This window comes from Peromyscus maniculatus, chromosome X (genome assembly GCF_049852395.1).
Source record: "Peromyscus maniculatus bairdii isolate BWxNUB_F1_BW_parent chromosome X, HU_Pman_BW_mat_3.1, whole genome shotgun sequence".
Lineage (NCBI taxonomy): Eukaryota > Metazoa > Chordata > Mammalia > Rodentia > Cricetidae > Peromyscus > Peromyscus maniculatus.
Genome location: NC_134875.1, coordinates 81796359 through 81804529, shown reverse-complemented (window position 1 = coordinate 81804529; position 8171 = coordinate 81796359). Strand labels below are relative to the sequence as shown.

Here is an 8171-nt window from a genome sequence, read left to right as displayed (position 1 = left end):
ACTGTATACATAATAAATAAATCTTTAAAAAAAAAAAACATTTTAAATGCCATATTCTGTAGGTCTTTGAAGTCTTTGAAGATTACCTACCTAATTGAATGATATCTATGTCTACCTAAAAAACTTAACATGACTATAAGTTTGACTATTATAGAAGACTAATTACAAATCTGTATTTCTTAATTATCCATTACAATTTAAATGAATTACATAAACATAATACCGTAAACAAGAATAGAAATATATATATATGTATATATAGTATAACAAAATCAACTCTAAATTTGTATCAATAAACTAAAATCCATAGCAATGTAAAACATTCTTAAACAAGTTGTTGCTCTTTACAAGTAGGTTCATTAATCTACCTTTTCATCCTATCATATCTATACTATCCCCTTTTTTTCTTTAGAAAGAGATTGCATTTATAATCAACCTGCTTTAAATAAAAATATTGGTTTTTTTTTCTGTCCCACACCAGAGGGCTCTTCTGATATGGGACAGAAGAATCTCTCAACTTTTTCTTTTATCAATATGCTTGGGTTTAGAGAAGGAGTGAGCCAATTCCATCTCTAAAGCCAGCTTGGTATATTTGGGAATTTGGGTGTAGCTTCTCATACTACTTTCTGCTGGATGAGGGTGCTGTATTTTTCTGGGGACATAAAGAAAATTTTAGGATTATGGAGTAGTCCATGAGGCTGTATTGTCTGAGCCAGTTTCCTTGAAACCATTCCGGATGTTGGATATTTGGGCCATGGTGTCATCAAGAGACCTTTCAGGTGGTCTTGGCTGGTCAAACCTGATGTATCTTAATCTGGAACAAATCCATAGCCTCTGGCTTTCTGTAGAAACAAAAGCAGAGCCTGTTTTCCAAAGCAACATATCCTTAGATCCAAATTTTGAAGTCAAGTTACCTTTAAAATATACATATCGGTTTAACTGAGCAGTCTTTACAATCAAATGTCTTTCTGCAGTTAAAAATCCCAAAGACAGCACAATTCAGATTCTCTGTGTGATTTCCATCTTTACATGGCTTATTTTTTATATTAATTTTACTTTCTCTTTAAAGACTATTTTTTAAAACTATCTATTTCTTTATATAACTGTATATATTACTTTTTTCTCTTCCAAACCTATGTACATTTTTATACACATTGTAAACCATTTAGATGTTTATCCCATCTAAATCTGTTATTGTGAATCTATTGCTTTAAACTGTAGCATTCTCTGCCCACCTCATCTTCCCAACATGGCAGTGGTACATTTACCACCAGCTCTGGGTCTGAAGCCATGTGTACCATCAACTCTCAGAAGCAGTGGGTCTATGCTTCTATCAAAGCAGCGTGTAGTCCAGAAACCTTTTTTTTTTTTTTTTAGGAGCAAAAGCATCATGTTGTGCAGCTTATAGAAACCTCGATGTAACTTGGCAGGAATGTGCCATGCTGAAGGTCAAGCCTGCATGCCTCAAATCCGCCACAGAGTAGCGCAAGCACACATGTTGTGTGTGGCATTTCACTGCCTGCATGAGACATGAAGTAGGAACCTGTTTTTTGGCTGAGTTTAGAATTGTTTATTAAGTATTCCTAGGTTTTAGGTGGAAACTCGCGCTGTTGGGCACCATTTGTAGCTGGAATTTTCTCCAGTTCTGCTCAGGCCCAAAGCCGCTCAGACCCAAGTAGACACACAGAGGTTTATATTAATTAAAACTGTATGGCCTAATCCTCAGGTGTTTTGCTAGCTAGATTTTACATCTTAAATTAACCCATTTCTTTTTCTTTTTTTGTTTTTGTTTTTCGAGACAGGGTTTCTCTGTAGCTTTGGAGCCTGTCCTGGACTAGCTCTGTAGACCAGGCTGGCCTTGAACTCACAGAGATCCACCTGCCTCTGCCTCCCGAGTGCTGGGATTAAAGGTGTGTGCCACCACCGCCCGGCAAATTAATCCATTTCTATAAATCTATATCTTGTCACATTGCTTGTGGCTTGCCAGTATCTTTATATCTTGCTTCTTATGGTGGCGGCTGGTGGTGTCTCCTGACTCAGCCTTCCTGTCCCCCAAATTCTCTTCTCTGCTTGTCCCACCTATGCTTCCTGCCTGGCTACTGGCCAATTAACATTTTATCAACCAGCATATTCACAGCATACAGAGTGATATCTATAGCAATTCCATTCAAGCTGGGCAGTGGTGGCACATGCCTTTAGTCCTAGGACTCAGGAGGCAGATGCAGGTAGATCTCTGAGTTCTGAGTTCAAGGCCAGTCTGGTTTACAGAGTGAATTCCTGGACAGCCAGGGCTGTTACACAGAGAAACCCTGTCTTGAAAAAACAAAAACAAAAACCTTTACCTCAACCATACTCTGGAGCCATCATGTCCTAGATTTATACACCTATGAGCTACAATAATGACCTTCCTGGCAAGATATACCAACTGGTGCGACAGTAGCAAGAATGGTATGGGAGTAGCCAACCAGTTTCTGATTAGATTTAATACCTGCTACATGAGAGGGAATCTATACCTAGCACTGTTACTGAGACCAAGAACATAGGGTCATGGGCCCTAAGGGAAAACTTACTACTATTATTCTAAGTGGACATAGCATTAAAATGACTTCTAATGGATCAGAACATTTCTCAGCTCCCATCAAAGAAGCTTCTTGTAGTAGATAGCAATTAACACAGAAACCTGCAACTTGTCAACATGCAGAGAATAAGAGACTTAAAAATCCTTAAAGAGTCAGCAGAGCCCAGCTCACTGAGCCTAGGCAGGTCCAAGGCCCTTCCCACTGCACCAAGGCTGTGCAAGGTGTCACACCACAGGCACTGGATTCCCAGAAGCCTGCCCATGCACCAGGGACAGATCCCGATCCCCCTGCCTGGGTACCCCCCAAACAACCATCTTCCATATCCAGAGGGCCTAGTCCAGTCCCATGGGGGCTCCACAGCCACCAGGCCACAGTTCATGGGCTTCCACTAGCATGGCTGGTCATCTTTGCATGTCCTCCCATCATGATCTCGACGTCCCTCGCCTGCAGTATCTCTCCTTTCTCTCATCAATTGGATTCCCGGAACTCAGCCTGGTGCCTGGCTGTGGATCTCTGCATCTGCCTCCATCAGTCACTGGACAAAGGCTCTATGCTGACAGCTAGGTTATTTGCTAGGCTGGTCACCAGAGTAGACTGGTCCAGGCACCCTCTGGACCAGGGCTGGGGGGTGGGAGAAGGGAGGGGGGTCTGTGGATAGCATGAGCAGTGAATAGAAAATTTCTTAATAAAGAAAAATAAAATAAATTTAAAAAAGAAAAAAAAACCTTAACGAGGATTTCTACATCATACCTATCCCCTCAAGGGTCAGAGATCATTGCAGAAACTGGGTGCAGGGATGATAAAAGCCAGAGGTGGTAGGGTAAAAGACTTCAAAAAAGGTTTTCTCTGGACAGACCAAGGCAGATGCACATATGAACTTACAGAGATTGTGACAGCACATACAAGACCTGCACAAGCTCAAGCCCAGCAAAACCCCAGCAGAGAGATGAGGGAGGCGGCCTGGAGTCTCACTCTTAGCTGAGGAGCTATTGGCATTTGATAACGGCTGGGGAGAGAGTTGGTTTTCTTTAATGCTGTGACCCCTCGTAGTTCAACTACACCTCAGGGAAGCCACCATATCCAACAGCAGTTGGCCAAGACAAATGGGACCCCGAGGTTTTTAAGACAGGGAACATGAAGTTGCATGGGTAGAGAACATGAAAGGAGGTAGGAGTAGATCTAGGAGGAGACAGGGGAGGTGCAGTTACTATAAACAAAATATACTGCATGAAATTCTCAATTAAAATATTGTTTCAAGAAAACAGTAAAATAAATGGCTGACCAAGACAGAACTTTTCTTGGGAGTGTATTACCTGCTTCTTTAAATTCTACTTTATGCCTGGCAGTGGTGGTGCAGTCTCTAAAATCCTAGCACTCAAGAGGCAGAGGCAGGCAGATCTCTGTGAGTTTGAGGCCAGCCTGGTCTACAGAGTGTGTTCCAGGACAGCAAGATCTACATAGTGAGACCCTGTCTCAAAAATAACAACAAAAATGTACTCAATATTCTAAAATTATAGCTCTCTCTGACTTATTTCAATTCCTTAGGAATGAAATGATGGTTTTCATTTGACTGTAGGGGTTATTTTATTGATGCAGACTTTTTCTTCACCTGTGAAGAGTCCAACTGATACATGGATGGTTTCTAAGACTGCCCTGTTTGATATGAGGAATTTAATTAAATGTTGAATTTTAAAATAAGTCCCTCTTAAAGTTTTTATGCAACTAGTGGTGCTGTCTGAAATGTACTTATTAATATTAAATGCAATACTGTATAGCTTTTACTCTATATTATAGAATTCTAAATTATCTGAAAATAATTTCAAAAGTTGCAGTTATAAATTTAAGGAGACAATGATTCTATAAAGAGTATATATGCAGTCACACAAAAGAATATTTTATTTCACTCTAGTTGTTCTCAACGAATAATAGGGGAAGAAGAAAAAAAGCATAGCCAACGCTTTGGTTCATTAGCTAGACAAGCCTGCCCCCTAGAGGTACAGTAAGGAAAAACCAGAGTAAGGATTCCCTATTCCTAGTGAGAAGCTTATTTACTTTTATTCGTGATCACGGATCCTATTACCTGAGAACGCCCTCAGTGCTGACAGGAAAAGATCACTCAAATCATATTAGATTAAAACACAAATCACTGTGATTGTGCACATGAATCCCATGAACCAACTTCCTTAGGGAAGTAAAGAACCCTGGGAAAAAACCAAAAGCCTAGGGCACCGTGTCTCCATCCCAAGAGCCCATGCGCCCATCTTCTCCACGCTTCCACTTGGGCATAAGGAAGGACAGCTATGTAAGGGGGTGTTTTTCTGTGGTTTCATCCTGTGTCAGATATGTCTTCCAGCCCTAATTTTGCCATTCAGTAGTTACTAAAGTCAGAGTGATCCGATCCCACTTTTGAGACACCCGGAACAGCTCTCGTCTCAGAATGAACTCTTCTGTCCTTTCCTTACCCTGTGAAATCTCCCAACCTGCCCTACTGCTTTAGCGCTTACCGCTTGTCCTCTTCAGTCCCCACCCCCTTTCTTCCTTCCAAATGGGCCAAGCTCATTCCCAGAGGCTTCTTTAGGTGTCCTGCCTCCTTTCGTTTGGTCAGATAGCGATCTGTGTCAACTCAAAAAGGACTCAGTCACAACATCACATTTTATTTTCTTCACCTCACTATCTGAATTTGTATTTACAAATATATTCTCTCATTTGCTCCATTAGAAATATCTTCTGTTGAAGGCAAAGACCTCTGTCTTGTTTACAACAGTGCTCTCTCCACCCGTGACATTGCTTGGGACATAGACTACAAATATTGGTTTGTTTTTGCATTTTTTTGCGATAAAGTCTCACGTGGCTGCTTATGTAACCAAAGATGACCTTAAACTCATGATCCTTTGCCTCCTATGCTCCAGGTGCTGGGGTTATGGGTGCATACCAGCAATTTTTTTGAATGATCAATAATTGCAGGGAGACCCGGAACGTGATCCTTAGCCTTCATAATATTTTACTTATAAGGTACAAATATTCAATTGCCTCCATATTAATATGAGTGTCAAAAAGACAGCTGAGGAAAGACTCAATGGCTAACAAACAAGTATCCAATACATTTAAGGATATGGCTTATTTATCAGTCAGTCACCATGTCTCTGGCTCCCTCTCTCACTCAAGGCCACTCTGGAAGTTCTCCTTTGAACATTAGTAAAATAAAGCTGTGTCGAGGTGGTGACTGGAAAGAGTGGTCACTGTACATCATAGGATGTTCTCCATAGGCCCTATGGGATTTCCATGGAACATTTGTGGGTAGATATTTGAGACATCCACGAAGATGTCAGTTGAGAATCCAGTCATTCAATCTTCTAGGCTCAAAACTTACATTTTGTTGTTGTTGTTGTTGTTGTTGAGACATGGTCTTTGCTCTACAGTCCCCACTAACCTGAATTTGCAATCCTCCTGCCTCAACTTCCAAATGCTAGAATTACAATTATATGCTGCCAAATAACACAATCCCATGGTCTGATTTTAAAACTGGCATTATTTTAGCAGGCAATAGAGCCTAAGCCAGTCCTAGATAATATATGCTAGACAATTACTTTATATATAGGCCACCCATATCAGCCTGTTCCTCACTGCCTCTGCTTCTTCAGTTCTATCTCTCTCCACAGCACATGAATCAGTCTGTTTCTCTTTCTCTCCCATTTCTCCACTATTACGATCATCCATGGGAGTCTATTAAATGGGTAACAGGACTTATTAGGATATAAATTGAGGAAATACACTCACAATTACAGAACAGAGCAGACAGCTGAAGTTGTCCTCTGTTCTGACTGGGAGCAAATCTACCTCGCAGGCATGACCCTTTTCCTACTCCTTATAAGAAGTCACGTACAATGACAGGAAGCACTGTGTCCTTAGGGCCAAATAACCCAAGGCCATGGGCGGAGCAAATACCACTACCCTCCATTATGATGCTTGCTCATCATAATGACTCCTGCCAGGTGGGCCTGTGGATATCTTCGGCCAGTTCAGACTGTAAGGACCTAAGGTGGCCACTGGGTGGCTTTCATATATATAAAGTAATTGTCTGGCATATATATATGTGTGTGTGTGTGTGTGTGTGTGTGTGTGTGTGTGTGTGTGTGTATGTATGTATGTATATTCTTTGGGAATTTCACATCATGCACCCAAATCCACTCACCTCCCAGTCCCTCCATGTCCTCCCTCCACCCCTGCAGCATCTGCCCCCCAAATAAAACTGAAAATAATTAAAAATAAAACAAACAAAACCCCCATCACACTCCTCCATCTTTCCAACACCTCTTCATTCCTCCTAGTGGCATTGGGAACTGTGGTGTGTCACACAGTAGACCCTTTTGTCCAATCAGACCCACCCACACAATGTTCTGAATCACTGGTCTGGTTCAAGGCCTCTGGTTTCTGTCACACCATCATCACTCGACCCTCACGGAAACTCCTCTCGGATATTCTGATGTTGCCCCGAGTCACAGAGATCCTGTGGTTATCGTTCGGCAGGACCAGCTCCTTCATGCACTCCAGCAGGCCATAGATGGGGTTTATGTTAGGGTGGGCCAACTCAAGGCCCATGATGTGGGTCTGGGTGGTAGCTGGGCTGGTCAGTCTGGGCCACTGCCCCCCCCCCTCAGGTGAAGGGTGGAGCCAGCTCTCCTAGGCCCATGCCAAAAGGGCCAGCTCTCCCACACCTGTGGTGTGGTATGGGGCCATCTCTCCTGAGTGCAGGGGCCAGCTCTTCCATGAGGTGGGGAGCTGGTTCTCTTGCTGCAGTGTCCATCGAGGGGCAGGGCCAGCTCTCCCAGGGCCAGTGAAGGTCAGGGCCGGCTCAGCACAGCTCTTGGATTTCAACATGCATGGTTCCTATGGCCTCCTGTGATAACACTGGATGTGGACATCAACACAGACCGCAGCTGCAGTGGAACTATGGACCTAGAAATGGCCCTCAGCAGAAGCTCAGGCCTGGATGCCACCATGGCCCCAGTGACAGCGCAAGATATCCAGATCAGTGTGGTCCCAGTGGCAGCATGGCCCTCAGACAACAACATGGCCTTTGGTGGTTACAGGAGCCATGGACATCAACTCAGACTCTGGCTGCTATCAGGCCATGGACCCAGACTGGGATAACACAATGGCCCCATGTAGCAGCACATAGCCACAGGTTGTGGCATCCATGTGGCCTTTGGTGGTAGCATGGACCACGGACATCAATAGGGACCCTGGCTGCTGTAGGGTAACAGACCCAGACATGATCCTCAGCTGTAGCCCGAAGACAGATGTCACCATGGCCCCAGGTGGCAGCACAGGCCACTCAGATTGGCACGGCCCCAGCAGCAGCTTGGCCCGCAGATACCAACATGGACTCAGGTGGCTGACCAGCTCCTGGGCATCCACATGGCCTTCAGTGCTTACTGAAGTCAGGGACAGCGACACAGACCCTGGCTGCTGTAGGGCCACGGACCCAGACATGGCCCTTGGCAGTGGCTCAGGCCTGGATGTCATCGTGGCCCCTGATGGCAGCACAGGCCCCTCAGACACCAACTTGGGCATAGGAGTGCCCAGACCCTA

At 43.8% G+C, this 8171-nt stretch overlaps 1 long non-coding RNA gene across 1 annotated transcript; it reads right to left on the bottom strand.

The window, feature by feature from the left end:
* Nucleotides 1-623: 623 nt before the first annotated feature.
* LOC143270873 (uncharacterized) lies at nucleotides 624-6521 on the bottom strand. Its single transcript, XR_013048087.1, has 2 exons — nucleotides 6357-6521; nucleotides 624-842 (listed from the first exon to the last, which is right to left on the bottom strand). It is a non-coding gene; the product is annotated as an uncharacterized LOC143270873 (long non-coding RNA).
* Between the last annotated feature and the right edge of the window lie 1650 nt (nucleotides 6522-8171).